We start from the raw sequence: 24,766 nt of genomic DNA on the forward strand, positions 1-24,766 counted from the left end.
AGCTATGTGACCTGGGTAAGTCAGTTACTCCTTTTTGCCTCAGTTCCTCATCTGTAAAAATGAGCTGGAGAAAGAAATGACAAACCATTTCAGTGTCTTTGCCAAGAAAACCCTCAATAGGGTCATAAAGAGTTGGACATGACTTGAAACTACTGAAAAACAAAAACAAAAACAAATTATTATTATTATATTTGACCCTGGAAGTGAGAGAGAGAGCCATTAGAGTTTAGTGATCAGAGGGTGGTGGTGAAATGGTGAGATCTAACTTTATTATTTTTTAAATCATACTTCATTTTGTACTTTTTTTGTGCTTCATCCATCTCATTTACAGTAGTAGATTATAAGATACATGAAACCAAAGCCTAGAGTCTTAACTTGTCTTTACATCATTCCCAGTTCCCTGCTCACAGTTACATTTAATAAAATGTGTGTTGAATGTTTTATTTATTCAGTTAGTGTTTGAACCTGCTATTCTAGGAGTATTAGCAGAGAGGGGCCTGGGTAGTCAGGGAGAGCTCCTAGAGAAGGAATTCTGTGAGTCAGGCTTGCAAAAGCTGTGGATAACAGGAGTTGGCCAAGAGAGGAAGGAAAGCCCTTCTCAGGAGAGTATGGGCAAAGGCATGGAGGTGTCAAGGAGTGGATTGGAACAACCATCTGAGCTTCTTTGAAGGGCTGTGGTTATGTGTAAGAGGGACTAGTGAGAAGGCTGGAAAGTGAGGGAGAGTCAGTGAGGGTCTGGAAGGCTCTGCTCTATATTATTGGACAGATGACCATCAGCCTCTCAATTTGGGAACATGGAATATCCCATTTGAGGAAGAGGATTCTAACAGCTATGTGGGGGATATGATAAAGAAGGAAACCAGTCAGAAAGTGGTTAAAAACAGCCTTAGGATGGTGGAGTCACTAAGGGTCTGGGTTAGATAAGAATTTTAGGAATAGCTTTGGGACTTGAAGTGGAATAGAACAAAGTTGGTGGTCATCTGGCTTCCAAATACCTCAAATGGTTCCTCTTTTAAAGTCAGAAACTAGCTAATTTTTACTAATGTGATTGAAATAATATAAAGACCAGAGAATGTAAGAAATGGAAGGGTTCCTTTGAAAGGGAAGAGTAGAATCCCATATCTTTGGAAGATAAGAAAATTGAGGGTCAGAACAGTTGGATGGCTTTCTTAAAGTCTTATAGCTAGCCAGTGTGTGCATAGGGAAGAGAATCTAAACTTCCTGGGTCCATGTCTCCTGGACACCTCACTGTTTTCCCCTTGTCAGAGTCTTTCAAAGCTATATGAATATGAATTATCATTGATACCATTTCTTTACGATTTCGCTGCCTTGAGAGGTTCATTTTCAGTGGCCTTTAATATTTTCCTTGAAGCTTTAGATCATTGAAAATGGGTCTCTCAAGATGGAGCGCTCATAAAGAAACGGTATCAATGAGAATTCACATTCATATAGGTTTAGTTTTTAAAAGGTTTTCCACAAATTATCTTGTGAGGGAGGCAGTATAAGTATTCTTATCCCCATTTCACAGATGAGGAAAGTTAGGCTGAGAGGATATATACAGGGATAAGATGCATGATTTCATTGACTGAAGATATTCCTAGTTAAGGAAACTTCCTCTACCAATGTGAATTGATCCTTTCTCTGCAACTTACTGTCTTAGAGAGTTTCCTAGAGTCAGCTGGGTGGTACAGTGGCTAGAGCACTGGGCCTAGAGTCAGAAGACCTGAATTCAAATCTGGCCTCAGATACTTACTAGCTGTGTGACCCTGGGCAAGTGACAACCTCTGTCATCCTCAGTTTGTTCAACTGTAAAATGGGGATAATAACTACACCTACCTTGTAGGTTGTTATGAGGATCAAATGAAGTAATTTTAAAGTGCTTATCGCAGTACTTAGTATACAATAGGCACTATATAAATGCTTATTCTCGCTGCCTCTGCTAGAGCACTGATAATTGAAAAGAAATGAGACCACAGATGAAAGGACTATTGGTGAAACATATTTTTATTTAGATCTGCCTTTCCTCTAATAGAGTCTCTGCATTATATCTAAGGCTTCATGTGTTGTCCCTTTCCTAACCAGCTGATAAAGTACCTGAGAAAAACTAGAACTAAGGGGAAGGGAACAAACACTTATTAAGTATTTACTACATGCCAGGTGCTGTGCTAAAGTACTTTACAAATATAATCTCATTTGCTACTCACAACCCTGAGAGATAGGTGCTATTTTACACCCATTCTACATCTCCATTTTATAGATGAGGAAACCAAAGCAGAGAGAGATTAAGTGACTTACCCAAAGGTTGTGAAACTTTCTTCTTGGTCTTCTTCTTCTTCTTGTTTTTCTTCTTCTTTTTCTCCTTTCCTCCTCCTCCTCCTTCTCCTCCTCCTTCCTTTTTCTTGTATTCTTTTCCCACCCAATTAGTCATGTCTGACTCTTCATGACCCCATTTAGGATTTTCTTGGCAGAGATACTGGAGTACTTTGCCATTTTCTTCTCCAGCTCATTTTGCAAATGATAAACCGAGGCAAACAAGGTTAAGTGATTTATCCAGTGTCACATAGCTACTAAGTGTCTGAGACCATATTTGAACTGTTTCTCCTGATTCCAGGGCCAGCAGCCTATCCGCTAGGGGTGCAAAATTAATAAGTATCTGAAGCTGGACTTGAATTCAGGTCTTCCTGACTTCAGGCCCAACACTATTGACTACATCACCTAACTGCCTCTATTTTAGATAAACTCAGCTCTATTCGTGATTTCTTTTTATTTACTAAATTAAATTTTTTATTAAAAATTTACTTTGAATATCAATATAGTTAATTAAACTCATCTAATAACTATTTACATTTAAATTAATTTGAACAGATAGAACATCATAATTTCTCTTTCACTTCCTCTAAGTTCACATTAGGATTGGTCTGAGACATAAGAGCAGAGCCAGGAGATGGATAGTGGTGATACAAAAGTTGAAAGGATGTCAGATCTCATAGAGAGGTCCAAGAAAATGAGAAGTGGAGTTGTCTCCTCTCTTTCTGTACCTAGAAGCCAGATGTTACCTCAGATGGTGAGCAATGCTGAGTCTTAATTCCCTTCTCCAAGTTGGCAAACGTGGTTACTTTTATTTAGTCCCATTTCTACTATTTTTAGATGATTTTTCTTTTTGTCTAGTTGCTTTCCTTCTCTCTTGTTTTTGTCTGCATTTTCACTTATGGTATTTTGCCCAAACCAAACCCCTGCAGGCTTTTGTTCATGGCACAGTAGAACAGCTGATCCTTCTGGATCTCTGCTCTCCTTTTGTTGTTTGAGTTTCCCCCATAGTTCCATGCACAAGCAGTCACCCAGCTCCTGCCTTGACCCAATCAAAGAGCCCAGAGGACTAGCTTGAAGAAAGGAGGCAACACCAGCTGTTTTCCTGCCAGTCCAGAGAACAATCCAAATGGTGGAAATCCACTCAGTCCCTTCACCTGGCACCACACGTTAACCACTGAGCGTTGGTTTAGCTGATTGATTCATTCTTTTCCAAATTGGCCGACTTTTTCCTCTATACCCAGATGTTTGTTGGCTGTTATGTCAGCACAACAGGATGAGTAGGGAAAATTGATGCATTGTTTTTCTCACAGAGGCAGGAGGCCTGAGGCAAGGTGTCATGGAGCTTCATCAATTTTAAATGTAGAATTTAGAACTATTTTTTTTTCTCTGTTTAATTTCCCTAGCTTGCTTCTGGTTTACAACCTGTCACTTTGCTGCCTTTCTGGTCTTTTTATGCTTCTTCCCTTTACTTACTCTGTGATCTAGCAATATTTTCCTTCTTGCTCTTAATTCCATGCTATACTCCATCTACTGACTCCCAGTATTCTCCTTGGTGGTCCCCCATGCCTGGAATACTTTTCCTCTTTACTCAGGAGTTCCTGGTTTTTTTGACTTCCTTTCCTGGTACTATGCCCACAGGTATTGCCTTCCCTCTATGATTACTATATACATCTTGTATGTACTTAAATGTTTACATGTTGACTTCTCCACTAGAATGTAAGCTTTTTGAAGGCAGGGATTGTATTTTTGCCTTTTTTTGCATTCCCAGGATCTAGCACAGTGCTTTACACACAGTAAGTACTTAATATATGTTTATTGACTGTTGGAAATGAGAAATGTGGAATGTTTTTTGTGTGGGCTGTCCCAGAACAGTTCTAGATCATGGATACAGGGGACACTTTCCACAGAATTATAAAGAGCCTTGAAAGATGAGGATTGGGTGAAAACTGGGGATATTGATCCTTGAAAAGAAAAGCCTTAGTGGGGAACATGATAACTGTCTTCAGATATTTGAAGGGCTTTCCCATTAAAGAGGAATTTAGACTTACCCTGCTTTCCCTCAGAGGGTAGAACTTGGAGTAATGGATAGAAGGCAGTAATAGATAGAGGCAGATTTAGGCTTCATGTCAGGAAAAAAATTGCTAACAATTAGAGCTATCCCAGAGTGTAATGGAATGCCTTGGGGTGGTGGTGTGGTCTCTTTCTAGGAATCTTAAATCAAAGGTTGGATGACCAGTTATTCTAGAGGGCAACTGCTTTAGGTAGGAGTTGGGTTAGATGGTTTCTCTTATAGCTTTAGGAGTCTATAAAGTATACTATGGAGCTTTGGTGAAAAGACAGGGTACTAATTTCCTAGCTATTCTTTGGACTTTTCCTCCTCTGGAATGCCTGTGGCTGTACTAGACTGTGAGTTTTTGCCTGGAGTTTTGACTTTGATGTCTTGCAACAATCATGGACTGTCATTTTCACCCTTCCCTGTTGCTGATTCTAGACACAGTGATACATGCACTTATACTTTTTAGTCTTATCTTTGGGAGAAAGTATAAATTCTAGTTTTATCTCTGTCTGTCTGTCTCTCTCTCAGACACAGGATCTTGCTTAGGATGGCGTTTTCTTTCTTTTCAAAAAAATAATATTTTCTCCCAATTACATGTAAAAACAATTTTAACATTCATTAAAAAAAGTTTTGAGTTCCAAGTTCTATTCCTTTCTACCTCTCTTTCCTCTTCCCTGAGATAGTAAGCAATCTGATATAGGTTATACATATGCAATCATGTAAAACATTTCTACATTGGTCATTTTATGGAAGAATATTCAAATAAAAAAAAGAAAGAAAGGAAGGAAGGTAGGAAGAAAGGAAGAGAGAGAGAAAGAAAGAAGGAAAGTGAAAAATAGTGTACTTCATTCTGTATTCAGATGGCATCAGTGCCTTCTCTGGAGGGGGATAGCATTTTTCATCATAAATCCTTTAGAATTTCTTGAATCATTGTATTGGTGAGAATAGCTAAGTCATTCACAGTTGTTCATTGTACAATATTATTACTGTGTACAATATTCTCCTAGTTCTGCTCACTTCACTCTGTATTAGTTCATGTAAGTCTTTCCAGGTTTTTCTGAAACTATCCCCCTCATCATTTCTTATAGCACAATGGTACTCCACCACAATTATATACCACAACTTGTTCAGCCATTCCCCAATTGGGGTATCCCCTCAATTTCCAATTCTTAGTCACCAGAAAAAGAGCTGCTATAAATATTTTTGTACAAATAGGTTCTTCTTTGTTTTCCTTTTTTTGGGTATCTCTTTGGGATAAAGACTTGGTAGTGGTATTGCTGGATCAAAGGTATGTATAGTTTGATAGCCCTTTGGGCATAGTTCCTAATTGCTCTCCAGAATGATTGGATCAGTTCAAAACTCCACCAGAAGTACATTGGTGTCCCAGTTTTCCCACATTCCTTCCAAAAATTATCATTTTAGAATGGCATTTAAAAAATATTAAATTATTTATTTTTAGTTTTCAACATTCACTTACATAAGTTTAAAATTTTCTCCCTCTACTCCCTTACCCCCCAAGATGACTTGCAATCTCATATGGGCTCTATAAATGCATTACTATTGAACACATTTTCACATTAGTTATGTTGCATAGAAGAATAATAATGAATGAGAAAAGCAATAAGAAAGAAAAGAAAATAAAACAAAAAAGAAAATAGTCTCCTTAATTCTGCATTCCAACTCCATAGTTCTTTCTCTGGATGTGGCTGGCATTTTCCATTATGTGTCGTTTGGAATTGTTTTAGGTCCTTGCATTGATGAGAAGGGCTAAGTCTATCAAAATCAGTCCTCACATACACTCCTAATACTGTGTACAATGTTCTTCTGGTTCTGCTCCCTTCACTCAGCATCAGTTTATATAAGTCTTTCCAGGTTTCTCTGAAGTCCACCAGTTCATCTTTTCTTATAGCACAATTCATATGCTACAACTTGTTTAGTCATTCCCCAATTGATGGGCATCTCCTTGGTTTCCAGTTCTTGGCCACCACAAAAAGAGCTGCTATAACTATTTTTGTACATGTGGGTCCTTTCCCCATTTTTATAATCTCTTTGGGATACAGCCTTAGAAGTAGTATTGCTGGGTCAAAGGGTATTCACATTTTTATACCCTTTGGGCATAGTTCCAAATTACTTCACAGAATGGTTGGATCAGCTCACAGCTCTACCAACAATGAATTAGTGTTCCAACTTTCCCACATAAGATGGCATTTTCAAAGACACAAAGAAAGACCCTATTCTTGAACTACACCCCACTCTCAACGCACTCTGATATTGAGATACCTTTCCCAAAGAAAGCATTTGCTCACCTAAAGAAAGAAAAAGTTTGAAATTTGACCCCCTTCTACCTCACCCAAAATTTTCAAAGAAACTAAGGTTTCAATGACTAGTATCATACCTTTCCTAAAAACAGACATGGATGGGGATGGGGAAGAGTGTTAAGCAAGAACAGGGGAAAATTAGTTACAGAAGATAGGACCACAGAGAGGACTGGAGGTATTCAGGGGTATGGTGGTGGGGGTAGGGGCAAAGAGGAGATCTTGGGTTGTGAGACAAGCTTGGGTTACATCAATTTCAGATCTTCGACCTCCATGTACCCAAGATTGATGAACTGGAATGAAATGCCAAATGCAGGAACATTTAACCTCAAGAGGAGATATGCCTTCTGAAAATGTTTTCAGTGGTTAGGCAAGAACACATGTGGGTGAATTCTGGATAGTCTGTCCTGTTCTGATTACACACTGATTTCTTCCTTCACTGAGAAGGCTGGCTAGGCATGACCAGCAAATTGTATGAACACTTTCCCAAAGATTACTTCCTAGCCTTCAAACTAGGGTCTTCTAGGAAAGGACTTTTCCCATTGTGTCTCCTTTTGTGTTGCATGTATTTACCCTTAGTCCCCTTTTTGCAAATTGTGACTTTCGTAGATAATCTTCACAGAAAGGTACAGGATTTTCTAAATAGAATCTATGACCAGAGCCTAGAGTTATTCATTCCTATAAGGTCTTTTCCACTTTCTCTCTGCTTGCACTGGACCAGAGCAAATTCTGTTTCCTCACTGGTTACCCCACCTTTTACTGCCCAGCATCCCCTGGGGTGACATAAAGATTCAGTTCAATTAAACAAACATTTATTAAACACATGCTCTATACAGTGCTGTGTGCTAGGTATTAGGGGATAGAATAAATGTGATTCTAGTAGTTGTAGAGATGACTAGCTATCTGAGGATATCATAAATGTTTTTATCTATATCTCAGCAATATAGTCAATCAGCAATCAGTGAATAATGATAATACCTATAATAATGGCTGACACTTGATATATATGGCACTTGAAAGTTTGCAAAAATCTTTACAGACCTTATTTTATTATATATACATATTTACCCACATTTGTTACATGATATAAAATAGTATGTAGGGAAGTCTTAAGAGAGGTAGTGGTACCTAAGAGAAATGCAAAGAGGGAGAAATCACTTTTAGGTGAGAGTCTATGAAAAACTGCAGAAAAAGCAAGACTTGAACTAGGCATCAAAGGTTATGTAAAATTTCAACAGGAAGAGAGATGGGAATAAGAACATTTCAGGTTTTCTTTTCTTTTATGGACTTTATCATTGATTCTCCAATGAGGGAACTTCTTTTACCAATTCACATGAGAACTTGCTCTGAAACTTATAGTCTTAGGAATGTTCTTATAGGATAAATGAGTTGCTGGGGAATCATATAGTCCATATGTTTCAGAGAAGCAGGATTTGAATCCAGGGTTTTCTGACTTAGAGGCCAGCTCTCTACTTTGTCATGGTATTTCATCCCAGGTATAGCAAAATGGAATCAGGAAAGGGTAATATTAATTTAAGGAACAATAAATAGTCCAGTTAGGGCAGCTAGGTGATGCAGTGGATAGAGTAAAGGACCTGGAGTCAGGAAGATTTATCTTCCTGAATTTGAACCTGGCCTCAGACACAGCATAACTCTGGGCAAGCCACTTAACCCTCTTTGTCTCAGTTTCCCAATCTGTAAAAGGAGCTGGAAAAGGAAATGGCAAACCATCCCAGTGTCTTTGCCAAAAAAAAACCCTTAAATGGTCATGAAGAGTTGGACACAACTGAAATAACTCAACAACAACAAAATCCAGTGTGGGCATGAGAGTAGGGAAACTAAAGGAATATTCAGACCTAAGGCAGGAAAGGTAGGCAAGAGTTGGATTGTAGATGTGCATAAAAGTGGGACTAAGAAGCTTGAGCCTTATTCAGGATGCAAGGGGGAACCACTGAAGTTAATTGAGCAGGTGAATGATGTGCTTTAGCTATGTTATCTTGGAACATTTACAGAATGGATTTCTGGGAAAGAGGTTAGATATGATACTCTTTGAGACTATGGAAATACTCCAGGTCAGGGGTAATTAGGACTGGAACTAGGATGTTGGTTATGGGGAAAGGATAGATCTAATAAAATCGCTGATGTAAGACAGCAAGTGATGGTATATGGGAGGTTGTAAGAAGGACCCAAAGATGAGACTATGGAATTTTCTAAACGTAATCATTTTATACCTTTTCTGGAAACCTGACTCCAGCTCAGCATGAAGAAAGACTTCCTATCAATTAATGCTTTCCTTGTAAGGCAGTGATTTCTTCATCACAGGAAACATTCAAGAGGAGTGTGAAAGATCAAGTTTTGGAGATGCTGAAGAGGGTTTGTACTTCAGGCAGGGATTACCTGAATAGCTTGCAAGCTCCTTTCCGGGGAGATAATATATCAAATGAGACAATAGCGTCGCAAACTTTGTAGTGCTGTATAAATATTAGTCGTTGTTTTTATTATTATTCTAGTGTTAAAACTCTGAGGTTTGGGGTCTGGGTGGTTTGAAATAATGGTGAAGCATAAACAGATATGTTACAAGGTGGGGCAGATTTGGAGGAAACATGATATGGATATGTCAAGTCTGAACTGCTGATGGAACATTCACTAAGAGCTGTTTAGGTTGCAGTTGGAAATCACTTTCTGGGGCTCAAGTAAAGTTGGGAAAGGAGGTGTAGGATAAGAAGTCCTCTACACAGAAGTGCTAGTCTTGGAATTTAATGAGATTGCTAAGGGAGAGAGTGAGGGGAAAGAAGACTGTCAAGGAGAAAGTCTGAGGATGTCTTTTCTGGAGGTGGAAGAAAAACCAGTGGGGAAGAGAGATGGAGGAGCTATTGAGGAGAGAACAGTGAGAATGAAGTATCACAGAAACCAAAGGAGTGGAATGGGTTCAGGAGGAAGTGGACTAATGGTGGTGGTGGCAGCCATCTACCAATTACATCCAACAATGTCAAAAGTTCCAAAAGGATCAAGGAGGATAACGACCCAAGGAAGGTCATTGGGTTTATTGGTTCAGAGGTCACTGGCAAATCTATTACTAGAGAGTTTTTGCACCTGGAATAAACACCACAAGCTATACTTAAAATAAGGGATGTAAAAGGTACCTTAGTCTGAGAGAAGGAACAGTGAGACTATTCTGTGGGGAGAGACAAAGCTACTTGTGGGAGGCTGCCCTTCTCTGGGTCCCCAAAGAAAGGAAGAAGGTCATTATTTGAACTGTTTTTTCATATGTAACCAGGAATAATTTGTTCTTTCACACCTGTTACCTGAATACTGGGGGGAGAGACAGTGTTACATTGATAAATATTTTTAGGGAGGCTAAAGGAGGGCTTGAAAGCATCTCTCCCTTCCTTAATTCCAACCTTCAGAGTATCATGATGAAATCAGAAGTGATCTAAATGTAGCTCATAGCTTTAGGGCTGGAAGGAATCTTATAAGCAAACTACTTTCATTTTATAGATAAAGAAACTGCAGTCCAGAGTATTGAATTGATGTCCTCAAAGTCATCCAGGTCATAAATGGCAAAGCCAGGGTCTGAACTAAGGTCCTTTGCCTCCAAATACACTGTTCTTTCTCTGGTACCACTCTGACTCCCATTTATACTGAGGAAACTCAGGCTCCAAAGAGGTCAGAGACAAAGGTCTGTTTAGAGGAAACTAGGTGGCACCTAGTACACAGAGCCCTGAGCCTGGAGTCAGAAAGACCTGTGTTTAAATGTGGCCTCAGATACTGACTAGCTGCGTGACCTTGGGCAAGTCACAACCTCTCTTTGTCTCAGTCTTTTTTCAGCTATAAAATGAGGACAATAACAGCGCCTACTTCATAGGGTTGTTGTGAAGATCAAATAAGATTTGTAAAGTGTGTAACACAGTGCTTGGCACATAGTAGGTGCTATGTAAATGCTTATTCCTTTCCCTTCCCATTTAGCTTTCATTAAAATTTCATTAAAATTAAAATTTCATTAAAATTGAGAAAGAACTGGAGCCAAATGGAATTCATACCTCATAGACTCACAGATCTGAAAAGGAGCCATAGAGACCAATTTATCTACTTGTTGAATGTTGCAGAAGAGGGAACAGAGACTGATATTAGTGTCAGAGTAAGGATTAGATCCTAGTTCTCCTGAATCTGAGGCAAGGTTTCTTTAGCCAGGTTGCTGAAATCTGGCCTCCCTTCAGGGAAGGAGAATGGGTTGGCCACTGGCCCTTTCAGAGCAGTCTTATGACTTAGGTAAGAACCTGGTGAAGGAGGGAACTCTGCACTCCTCCCAGGTACACATTGGCCTAAAGCCATCCATTCTATCTACTGGTAAATTTAGTTATCTTGAGATTAGGAGTGCAAAACTTCAAGAAGAAAAAAAATGTTTGGGATGGGGGTGGCAGAGGAAGCCACGACTCCATCCTCTCCTGGGCCCAACAGAGGCAAAAATGAATTTTACTTGTCCAAATTAACACAGGCATAAGTGGTAAAGCCATGATTTAAACCTAGAGCCTCTAAATCCAGGTCCAGAACTGAAGCCATGATGTCCTGCTGCCTCCCTGTTTGTCATTTGATTAATGATAAAGTTTAAAAACAATGTGCCTGAAAGTTTGTATTTCTTGCATTTGAATTCAACAAGTGTTTATGGAGCACTATGATATGCCAGGCACCATGCTGGGCACTGGGAATACAGTTATCTCGGGATGGTTGTCCTTTCTTCTATTGTTCCTTTCCTGATTTTCATGTTTTCTTTCTAAACTAGTTTCAATTTTTGCCCAAACCAAGGGCTCCAGGCCTCCTGAAAATTGGAGAAGGTGAGAAGGGCAAAGGGATTTCAGGGAAAAAAAAGTTTCCAGGATTAGGTAGGCAGAACTGTTCCCGGGGAAGTCATGGACTCCAGTGCTGTATCCCTTCCACTACCTTACTCCATGCATGAACCACCATCTTCTATTAATGGTGGGGAAAGGAAGGAGAAGAATACATTTGAGTCTGCCTTTGGTCCCCAGGTTGATATTTTTTTGCAGTGGGCAATGAGACAGGCTTTAAGGCAACCCCTAGGCTGTTCTTGCTAGTTTTTGATCAAGGAATCCAGGACACAATCAAGCTACTCTCCAAGTGAGAGTCTGCTCTTGCCTTCCCTCTTGCCATCCTATCTGGCTCTGAATGCCTTATAATTTCACCAACTCCTCTGACCATTCTTTGCTCTGTGGTCTTCTAACTCTATGTAATCCTAGGAAAATAACTTAATCTCTGTTTGTCTCAATTTCCTCAAATACAAAATAAGGATTGTATGATATAATATCTGTAAAAAGTGTTCAACACAGTGCTTGGCACACAGTAAGTGCAATATAAATGCTTATTCCCTTCTCCCATTAGATTGGAAGAAGTCAAAGAGATGAACTTAAATTGACTAGTGTCTTTTGGATGCTTCTTTTAAATAAAGATTTTAGAAGGAGATCTTTACTATATATTTCACTACTTTAACCAGAGGAGCAGAGGGCACTGAATGCACTGAGATATGAATACCAAAGCTGACACTATATTTATATTCATATTATCTCCATCCATATCTAACTCAGTCTCTACTTATACCTATCTATATAATCTCTATACATGGGTGTATGATACATAATAAATATATGTTTGTATGTGTATATATACATATATGAAATACATATATATCATGTATTACATGTCACACACACAGCATTTGTTATATTTACGTAGCATATGTAACATGTACTCACTACATGTACAACACATATATAATACATATCATAACTAATGTAAGCTTAGCCAGCGACACATCACCTATGTGTAATAAGTGACATATTACATAAATGTAATGTGTAATGGATAATATGCTATATGCAATGCATAGATCAAGTATGAAAGTAATGTATATGAAGAAATGGCTAATCTGGGAGCCCTCTCACAATGAAAGCTTTTAGAAGGAGTTCTTTTCTGTATACTCCAGCATTCCAATCAAAGGGGCATTTGGGGTACCAATGATGACCTATCTCTATCTCTATATTTATATACATATATACTTATCAATTACTTGTGACTCTTTCTGAAAAATTGCACTGTATTTTATACATCGATTAAATATTAATACTTATATTAAATATCCACATGAAATACATATTTATTTTATTTTATAGGAGGGCATCTAGGTGACACAGTGGATAGAATGCCATTCCTGAAGTCAGGAAACAAATCCAGTCTTTGATATTTACTAGCTATGTGACCATGGGCAAGTCACTTAACTTTGTCTCGATTTTGTCATGTGTAAAATGAACTGGAGAAGGAAATGGAAAACCACTTCAGTATCTTTGCCAAGAAAACCCTAAATGGGATCACAAAGAGTCAGACACAAACCAACAACAACAGCAACAACATTTATTTTATATACATTTTGCTTATGGAGAATACTGTTCCTTTATGGTACCTCCCTTTCAGATGGAACAGTTCAATGCTAAAAGATGGCTTTCCTTTTGCATTAAAGTAAAAAACAAATGTTAACTCATCTGGTAAAGGATGTAAAGTGCTGTTTCTGCCATAGGTGAATATTTTGAATCTGAAGAGATTAGGACAATATATTCAGTTTAAAAAAACACCTATTAAAATAGTATGTAAAGAATCATAGTTGTCAGATAGAATTTGAACATTTCAGGATAGAAAATGATTGTGGTATAAATATAAAGACTCAAATCACCTTGTAAAGGTTGTATTGTGAATCCTCATTTGTGCATCAACAGTTTGTGGTTTAAAGATTTAAAAGTTTGATTGTTAAAGAACTTTTATTCATTAAAAAATGGGAAAATGTGAGTATGAAGAAACAGTTCTAAGTTCACATAATGTGATATTGCACGACATGATACTGAATGCTGTGGGGCATAATTGCCCCACAGATAATTTGTGTTTAGCTGTTTTAAGACAAGAGTGGAAAACTAAACAAAATGAAAAATTATGTCAATCTTTGGAGACTGAAGGATTATTAAATAAGGAGCATTGATTTCATAAGAGGCATTTGGCAAACTTGTCTTTTAAGTGCAGGATGAATCATTGGGTGTCAGGAGGCTGACATTTAAATCATTGAGAGTATAGGATGCTGAGGATAAGAAACAATTATGGTAAAGAAATTGAAGGCAGGAAAGAGAAGTCTCATTAGGACGTTAAAAAGAACAACTTTGTGGAAGCTGTTTGAAAAAAAAACCAAACAAACAGTGGGAAGAACTGCTAACTGACAAGGGGGCTTCAGCAGCTAGTTCACAATTGACTGAAAAACGACTGGATTTGGAATGATTGTCCTTCAACACCCCAAGAACTTAAGAGAGGTAAAGCTTTTCCCAAGTGCCTCTTCTTTAGTCTTCCCTTCTGGTTTGAGAAGGCAAAGCAGAAAGATAAGTTTTATTCATTTATTTGTGCATGCTTTTTGCAGGGGGGAAGGCAGGACAATCAGGGTTAAGTGACTTGCACAAAGTAACTAGTAATATTAAATGTCTGAGGTCAGATCTGAACTCAGGTCCTCATGACTCCAGGGCCAGCATTCTACTCACTGCTACCTAGCCACCCAAGCAAATTGTAATGTTAATGGGATTTAAGATCTTCCCCATCTATTAATAGGTGTCTTGGGGAGCCCATTAAGGGAAGATTGCTTAGGGGAGGTTTGCTTGTGGGAAGGCTTTCATACTTTTTGCTCATTTCTAGTTAGGCACCGAGTCAGGAGGGTTGTGGTGCCTTCTGGCTCTGAGAAGTGTATATATACTTTGAGTTGGTATTTTGCTTTGGGGGCTCTCTTATGAGAAGGATCTTGTGATTCCCTGGTCGAGCTTCTGAGTGACCATATGTTTAGAGCTCTCCGACTACTCAGATGTAAAGACTCTCTTGATCCAGGGATGTATGAAAAGTATATAGCAATATTGCTTTGATTCAGGCAGTCAGAGCCCTGTCTGTTGGTCTTCATTTCTCTGCTTATATTTTCTCTGAAGTTCAGGGTACTGATTTTCCCCCTGAACTAGTGAATGTGATTAAAAAAATTGACCCCCTAAACAGCTATCTTTCCTAGTAAAGCAGATCTATGAACCTGTACTAGTAGCCATCCTGAGTATGCCAGTGTGGTTGCCACTACACATACCACTCTAGTATCTTTGCCAAGAAAACCCTATGGACAGTATGGTCCCTAGGGTCATGAAGAGTCAGACACACTGAAGGACTGAACAAGGTGGGGTAGGATCACCATATTCTGAGAAATCAGATTGGCTCTGGGGTTTGACTCATCCCTTTGGAACAAAGGACAAGATGAGAAGGGTACTGGCAATTTATTTTGTAGTCTCTCTTCCTCTTTTTGAGACTGCTAAGATCAAAAGTCAAGGAACAATGATCTGAAGCAGCATGGTGAGAGAGTAGGAGGTTAAAGCTGGGGAGATGTTTTATTCAAACTGCAGGAGAAGATACTGGAATAGCAATAGTAGCAATTGGCATTTATATAGCACTTTAAGGTTTTTAAAGTGCTTAAAAATATCCTGATAACAGCCCTGGGAGTTAGGTGCTATTATTGTTCCTGTTTTACAAATAAGGAAACTGAGGTAGGCAGAGGTTAAATAATTTGTTCAGGATCATAGCTCCTCTGTGTCTGAAGTTGGATTTGAAATTAGGTCTTCCTGACCTGATGCCACCTGGTGCCACCAAACTGCTATGTCATAGTCATCAGCAATCTAAGATCCTCATTGATCATAAGCTTCTATTTCTGATCAGGAAAGCTGGGAAGAAACTTAACTCTAGCTCTACCCTTCATTATTCCTGAGAGAGGGAGCAAGAACTTTTCTCCTCTCTACCTCCCAGGTCCTTTTGATGTTCAGGGGCACTTGTTTATATAATTTTCTCCATCCATACTGAATATCAGGAATGGAGGGAAGAAAGACATCATGAGAGAAAAGGAGAAAGATAAAGGGAGTCATGTCTATCTCCTTTCTGGTGGAGAAGACTCTGTCTGTTTTCCTTTTAATTTAATGTAGATTAAAGCTGCAGTGACTCATATGTTGTATGGTTGAATCAAAATGAGTACAGATAGAAGAAAACTGAGATAGTTAATTACATTAAGGTAAGGGCTGGAGCCAGATACTGTAATAGAGTTCACTTTTTAATATTATATTTTATCTCTAGACTAGGACTAGAGAAAGAATCCACTTTCCTGCCCAGTATTTTGCCAAAAGGGAAATGGCAAAGGAAGAAGACATTTCAGCTACCAGAAGAAAGCATCTTGACTACTTTTCTCAAGTTTTGAGTGCCCCCTAGAGTGGATACTGAACTCTGTTGAGAAGCTGGTAACTCTTGTCTCACCCAACCCTTTCCCAGTGTGGTCCAGATTTGAAAAGAATAGCTCAGCAGAGACCACCTCTGAGCAAGACCCTTAGACTGAGTTTTTAGTGTATGTAACAAGAAAAATGGACCCAAACCAGACACACCTTCATGCCATGTAGTTACAATGATTAAATTCTTTTCTTTGGTGATTTGAAAGTTCTTATGGTTAGGACTCAGAAAAATCTTTATTGGACTTTTAAATGAACCCAAGTTGTATAACTCAAGGAAAAAAACACAGGTGGAATTTAAATCAGTAATTTTTTCTGGCCAAAGAGGGACAAGAAGTTGGATTTTTAAGAAGATGGGTTGTTAGTTTCTGTCTGGATACTGTAAGACTTGCAGTGTTCTTTTTGCATGTGTCCAGACCTACACAGTTTTTCACATGGGTTCGGGTGTTGGCATAAATGGTGATAACCACCACTTTCGACAGCATACTTCATATGTTGTGCAGCGACCAAGCTTTTCTTCTATTGTATCACAACTGTTTTTTCTGCAGACACCTTGCAGCTGAACACAGAGTCTTGAACCATGTTGCAAACCACTCATGACTGCATAAAACACAAGGAGCAAGATCATTAACCCATTCCTGAATCTCTTGGGACTCCTAGGAAGAAAAAACCAATGGTAAAATGTGTCTTTATGCTTTGAAGTTTTGTTTATATGGACACAATATAGTGGAGGGTTAGCTAAGTTTGGTGACTGAGGTTTGATCTTCACACTTGACTTTTCTATTCCTTGACCTCTGTAAGCTCCCACCTCCCTTTGCCATTCTATCTTTTTGAGATAATTTTTTGGGGAAGGCATTAAGGGAAATTATTAAAGGATGCAGTCAGTAGGTACTGCTTGAACTAAGCTTTGAAAGAAATTAGGGGTTCTAGTGGATGATGGATAGTAGTGAAGACAATGTGCTGGAGAAGATGGGAGCAGATGGGATCAAGGGCACATACGAAGAGGCTTGACAATGGAAAAAGGGCCACCTCTTTGTAAGAGACTATAGTAATGAAGGAGAGAACTGAGACTGAAGTCAAGGAATTTTGAATTTTTGAGAAGTGGAGAAAAGTGAGTTTAAATGATCGTTATTTTATCAAATAGGCAAGATCCTCAGTCATGAGAGTGAGAGCATTGAATGTTGTGGAAGGTTTGAAGTAAAAAGAGAAGGTTTGAAATGCCAGCTTTGAAGTGCAGAGAAGAGTATGAATGTTGGAGAAGTTGTTGAGATTAGATAACATAAGTTTTGAGGTCAATCCAGTCAACATGGTTATGTGACATCATTCAGCACCATGTGAATAAATGCAGAGGAAGCAGACGATGGGGATAGGTGGGAGTTATACAAGGTTAGGGCTTGTTTAAGTTTGGGTACTGAGAAAAAGATGGGAGCAGAAAGTCAAGAACTGCTGCTGATACTGTAGATTTGAACTAAAGAGCTGCCTCCTATATGGGCATTCCCTTATCATTCCCCAACTCTTACTCCTCTCTCCCAAAATTACTTTTTATATTTTTTTATGTCCTTATCTATGTACATGTGTTCTCTCAGTGGAGTGTAAGCTTCATGGGGGGAATGACTGTGTCCCTTTTGTATTTCTATCCCTAGCAGTTAGCACAGAGCTTGGTACATCATATCAATCAAATAATCAACAGGCATTTATTAAATATCTTTTAGGTGCCAGGCACTATGACAGGAGCTGAGGACGTGAAGATAAAAATGAGACAGTCTGCCTTTGAACAGCTTACTATTAAGGAAGACAATATGTGCATGTAAATCTAGATATAAAATATATTCCAAAAGGATATAGTGTGATTATGGTGGAAGGAACTAAGAGCTAGGGAAAGGCATCACATAGGAAGGGCCATGTTTCTAAGCAAATCTAAGGAGATTCAAAGACCCAGAAGTGAGAGGGAATGTGTACTAAGACTGTGGGACAATGATAGGTGCTTCATAAATGTTGTTGAAGTGATTTAAATAAAGAGAGAAACTGAGGCACAGATGAATTAATTGACTTGCCATACTCACACTCTTAATGACAGAGCTTGGACCTGAACCCAGGTCTTTGATTCTTCATCCCAATTCTAGGAGTATCACATAGCATAGAAGTGAAAATTGAGGGAGGGTGTTTCTATCTGACCATTTTGTCCATAAAGTAGCTCCAGTATGGTTCTTATAAAATGTGTGATTTTATATAGAACTGAATTTTAAAGCACCTACAGTATGAATTAGCATAAACCCATACTTCTGAGTAATGGGATGAATTGATTTATTGGAATTAGCAGTTTGGAATTATTCCTTCAGACGTTCTCAGTTGCCCAGCCAAGACAGTTATTGTAGTTGTACCCAATTCATGCTAATATATGCCTTCTCTGTCAATCAGTGACTTTGAGACCTAGGACAAGCTATTTCATTTCTTGGAGCCTCAGTTTCCTTGTCAGTGAAATGAGGATAGTTGTCATGAGCAGCACTCAGGGTTCTACATGGCCCCTCTTCTCTCCTCTATCTCTCCTCCCTTTCCATAAAAACAAGTGTGATAGAAACAATAATGTGGTATATTTGGAGTCAGTACAACATGACATTGAATTCCATCTCAATTGTGTGACCCTGAATAAGTCACTTAATATCTCTAAGATTCAGTTTTTTCACCTGTAAAGTGACAACAATAATGCCCATAGTATCTTCCTCATGTCCGCAACTACTTTCCAAGCCTTTGAGCTTAGTATAAATTATTAGTAATCTCATTAGAACCCACGGACTCAATGATAATTAAGGGAAAGCATGGTTTAGTGGTTAAAGGTGAATGTGGAAGCAGGAAGATCAGTATTTAAATCCTATCTCTGACACTACCTACATGACCATGGACAAGTCATTCTGCCTCTCTGATTCTCAGTTTCTCCATCTACAAAATAAGAGAGCTGGAGTGATCACCTCTGATTTCCCTTCCTTTATATTATTTATACACATGACTCCCAGGTTTATATACCTATTCATCCCCTGAGCTCTAGTACCTAATCCCGACTGCCTGCTGGGTATCTCTACTTGGATTAGTCATGCATCTCAAGCTCTCACCATCAAATTTACTTCCTTTTCTCTTTAATAGAGCATTCTTCCTAACTGCTCTGTTTCTTTGGAGGGCACCACCATCCTTCTAATCATCTAGCTTTGCAGCCTTGGAGTCACGCTCCATTCTTCCTTTTCCTTCACTCATCAACATCTAATTAGTTTTGCTGACTCTACCTCCACAATATCTTTCAAATATGTCTCTTCTCTCATACAATTAACATTTTGGATAAGACTCTTATCACCTTTATCCTAAACTATTGAAATAGTCTCTTAATTGTCTCCTTGCTTCAAGTCATTACCCAATGACTTGAATTTCATTCATCCTCCATACACTGTTAGGTGATGTAGTAGATAGATCACCAGGCCTGAAGTCAGGAAGACTTGAATTCAAACCCAGCCTCAGACAATTACAAGCTGTGGGACCCTGAGTGAGTCATTTAACCCTGTTTGCCTCAATTTCCTCATCTGTAAAACAAGCTAGAGAAGGAAATAGTAAACCGTTCCAATATCTTTGCCAAGAAAACGCCAGAAAGGTCACAAAGAATCAGACACAGTTGAAACAACTGAACAACATATAGACCTTTAAGAGCTGCCAACCACTTTACATATATTCTCATTTGCTCCTCATAACAACCCTGTCAAGTAAGGGCTATAATTATCCTGATTTTATAGATAAGGAAACTCAGGCTGATAAAGGTTGTCCAGGAGTAAATGTTTGAGGCAGGATTTGAACTCAGGCCTTTCTGAATCCAAGTCCAGAGCTCTAACCACTCTGCCAGCTAGTTATACCATGACAGTATCATCACATATAAAATTTGAACAGTGATAGAGATAACTAAGCTGAATGCGGATTTCTCCAATTCCTTTATTTCCCTCTAGTTCCAAGGATCTTATGGTGCTTTTATCCCCAATTTCCTTATGAAAAAAAAATTGGTGCCCTTATTGTGCCAAAATAGGACAGGAAAGAGGAAACTTAACTTGGGTGTCCTTCTCCAGGAAAAAAAAACAACTGAGGGATTGCCCTAGCACTGGGTTTAATGGGCAGTAAAGGAAGTCAAAGCCACTTTTTCAGTCATGAAAACATGGGCAGCTCAGCAGATGGATGCTACAAGTCTGTGTGAGGAAGGCAATCTGACCACTTTTTATCTGGGGGCTCCTAATTCCCTGGGAGAATGAAGTTCTCCTTGACTGGCCTTGCTTAAAGTGCTGGAAGACCCCTCCAGCTTCTCCAGAAACCACTCAGTTCCAAATTAGGTTAAGTGATCAAACCATTGTATGAGAAAGCAGGTATTGAATCTTTTTTTTGTGTGTGTGTTTTCCTAAACTAATGTGTCCTCATCTTGAGCCCTTTAATCAGGAATTCTTGCACCTGGGTCTAGTACCACAAACTGTGCCCAGAACAAGCAGCCTGAAGGATGCCCTTTATTGCAGGAGGAGGGAGGAAGAGATGGAGATTATAGAATTCCAGAGTGATGCCTTTGCTAGGAAGGATGGCATATGGAAATGAAGGGTGAGGAGCAAGAAGGAAGGCAAGAAAAACTTGCCCTAGCTTGCCATCTAGTGTAGTGTGGATGACAGTGATGGACTTGGTGCCTGGAAGATCTGAGGCAAATCATTTTAGCTCTATCTGCCTCCCTCAGTTTCTTCAGCTGTAAAATGGGTATAATAGTACATCCACTTCCAAGGATTGTTGTGTGGATAAAATGAGATTATATTTGTAAAACAATTCTCAAGCCTTAATACAGTACACAAATTCTCTCATTGTCATCGTTGCTATTACTTTCCTATTTTAGCTAATCATTCTTGTTAACTGGGTGCTAAATTTTGCTGTTTTTACACTGCAAGTGTTGACAGTGCCCTCTAATTTTTGTACCTTGGGACAGAGTCCAGATTACCCTCCCTTAGTTATGTCTCTATCTTCATCCTCAAGCTCTCTGGTGGTGGTGGTGGTTGGTGGGAGGGTTTGAATCCAGGTCATGTGGCTCCCTGAAGTCATTGAGATTTCCAATATCTAGTGAAGACAAAGATGAATCTTTGTCCCCTGGAAGAAATTAATATTATACTATTATATTAATAATTAGAGATTAATTCATGATCCATCCTTTTCCTCTTTCTTCTAAGACTCCACACCTGAAAAGGCCAGTCAGTCTCTGAAGGGCATGACTGTGTCATAAGTTTACTCTTAGCCCCCAAAGCACAGACTCCTTAATTAGTTGTGGTGGGACACCACCCAACTGGGAAACCTGATTCCTTTTGAGTATAAACAGAACCCACCTCGGGTGAGTCCTTTGCTGGGGGATCATGATCGTGAAGGAGAAAATTAGCCTGAGAGGTCTGGATCAAAATGGCTTCCCTTGCCCAGATTGCTGGAGGGTGCTGGAACTCATAATCAAGCCATGTTCTCAACAGAAGGAACAGAAGACTTATAGCCCACCTCTCCATTAAATGTCCATCACTCAAGGTTGAGTTCACTTAAACATTTCTTCCTTAAAGTATTTCTCTTTCTTAAAAGTAGCTTAAAATGTGTCCTTATGTTAAAAAGATAATTAACCAGACTTTCATAAATTAAATTAGTTGGAAACATCTAAACTGTCAGATATCTTTCTATTACTCAATCTTAAAGCAAAAATTAATCTTTAAAATTGGAATTTATCAAGACTATATTGGTTTAAAATGTCTATAAGTAGCATAAATAAAATTATTAATCGTCACAAATTCCTAAGTATTTCTTTCTAGTCAAAAGATGTTTACAATGGGTAGGAGATTCAGTTTTTCTAGGTGAAGCAATGCCAAAAAATTGTGTGTGTGTGCATGTGCATGTATATATAGACATACACACATATATATGCACACACATGCATATCTGTATGTATGTATGTATTAATCTATATATCTATAACTATATATTAAATTAGCCTTACCATAAAAACAAAGGTTACTAGGCCTTTAAAAATTTACTCAATAACTTTTCCTAGTACAAAATATATCTCTAGAAATTAATAATTATCTTCAGGAATCCTACATAGTAAATATTTGGTAATTCACTTAAGCCTCTAGCAAAATGGTACTGACTATTTGTTATAAGCCTCAAAATTAACATATTACATATATAATATTATATAATAATGTAATGTTATTATATAATATGTAAATATATACATGCATCTCTATCTATATCTTAGATAAAACTCAATGTACATCATAAGCAGGCTTGAAAATTGTACCTCCATTTTTTTCAAGGAGTATTTGTATCTCATTTAGTCAGTAGGAATTCCATGATAAAGCAAAGTCTTGCATAGGATTCATAAGAATTTATATCTAGATGGTTTCAGGAATCTTTGCAAGCTTACAAAATGAATTTAGAAGGTCTTTTCTTTGAACTTTTTCTGACACATTAATCAATTATCAATTTTCCTTTTAAAAAATACCTATGTAAATATCTGTTAGATTTTAACATTATTACAATAACTCCAATAACTTAGTTAACAATTTCATAAGCGATAGTCAAATCATTTTAGGTTGCAACTTTGTCTTGAATATAGGCAAATTTGGAAGTTAAAGATCTTAAATTACAGTACTTCATAATATGACAGCATGTGGTCAACAGGGCTGATAGAATGAGCTAACAGCTATCTAACCCATTTAAAAAAATCTTTTAATACTACAATTCTTAATACAACACCATCAAGATTATAAGAGAAATTGCTTTTCTAACAGCATTGCTGGTACAACAGTTAATCAAATGAGAAAATATAAGAAAAATTAGAAACATAGCAGTACTATAAACAATATCATGTATTTGAAACTTGAAACAAAAGCAATTACCAAACAGAACCGTTAGCATCTGAGGTGGCCTCAATTCAGTTGAATATACTTTTGAATTACTTTACATGCAAAATTATTCATTTAATCACCATCGGCAGTGCATATTGATCACATCTAAGACACTATATAAAGTTATTAAATATGAAGTAATTATGTCTAGTTAAAGAGATAATAAAAAGTTAATATTTATATAGTGTTTTCCCTATGCAGGCACTGTGTTAAACATTTTACAACCATGTGATTCCCCACAACAACCCTGGAAGGTGGGCGCTATTTCCTAATAGAACAGTAAACTGAGGTAAACCAACAAGGTTACTTGCTTGGGGTCACACAGCTAGTAAATTTCTTAATACTGCATAACAAATTTCTTTTGTGTTATATTCTGATTTACCATAATTATTCTGATAGAACAAACTGAGACTTGTTCTTATTTCTGTCAGGATAGATATTGGCTTAAATTAAATAAAATCCAGATTTATATTTGCTAATGATAGTATATGTATATGCATGTGTATGTATACATGCACAAGGGTGCATGCACACATATATCCATACAATATACACATACATGCACACCTGTATACATATACACACATGCACATACACATACTGTATGTGTATACACATATGTGTATATGTAAAAACAAGTGGTGACAATTTCTAGCACTGTTTCCTTTAAGAGCTGCATCGGTTTTTAATCCCCTGCCTCTTTACTATCTTTGAGATTTAGCAGATAGGAGCAATACCGATCTCCCCAGGAATTTCAAGGTGCAAATACTAGAAAATACATGTAAAGTTTTACAAACAGTTTAAATTCACAACTGTTCTACTTCAGTTAGCTTAAAATGTACTGGGCTAAAATATTATGTTATTGCTTTTAGAATTTCTTACCCTAAGATTTTAAATGACTGGTTTCTTTTCTCAAAGGATTTTGCTGACTAGTTGTGGTCAATTCTCCCAAGCAGAGAAGCCTTTGAGAGTTTTTGCAGAAGTTAAATAATTCTCAGTTTGAACATTACAAGGAGACATTTAAGATTTTATATAATAACTGCAGATCACAATATTCAATATATGTTTGTGTGTATATATATGCATATATATGTACACACACATATTTATCATGTCCAATATTTATATCAGAGGTTCCCAAACTTATTTGGCCTACTGCCTCCTTTTCAACAAAAAAATTAGTGCCCTCCTGGTACTTTCTTTAATCTTTTCTCAGGTTTTTTGAAATTTGTGTCATTTCAAAAAAATATAAATTTTTTTTCAAAAAAATGATGCATCTTAAATTTAATAATTTATTGTAAATTTGTGGGTTTTTTTCTGCATTGAAATTTTGATGGCACTATATTGTGTCATGTAGCTATGTAGTATTGTAAACAAGTCATTCCATGCATATATTCCTGCTGATGCATGCTGGACTTTTTGACAGTGAGGAACACACTCACCTTGCCAACTCTTGCTTGCTAAGACATGTTGGTAGACTTAACCACTGATTGGTTATAACTTGTATTTTTGTGTGTTTATTTGGAAAATAATGTAATCACTCTAACTTTAACTCTGTTATAACACAGATGAAATATGTGCAAATGGTTTTTCAAGATTCTCTTCTCTTTTTTCCTTATGTTTCCACCACCCCCTAACTGATGAGAGGACATGGAGTAATGTCTCTCTTCTACCTCTGTTGACTCACTTCTTACCTGAAAAAATCTGAGTCAGACATATGAGGACCAAAAACATGAAGTAGAAGATCTTCATGACTGGGGTGTCAGTAGAAAGGAAGTCTGGGAAACAAAGGGATCCAAACTCTTTAAGTGAGGGAGA

This window comes from Petaurus breviceps, unplaced genomic scaffold (assembly GCF_028583685.1).
Source record: "Petaurus breviceps papuanus isolate PSGF00001 unplaced genomic scaffold, PetGlider_PUasm1.0 89893, whole genome shotgun sequence".
NCBI lineage: Eukaryota > Metazoa > Chordata > Mammalia > Diprotodontia > Petauridae > Petaurus > Petaurus breviceps.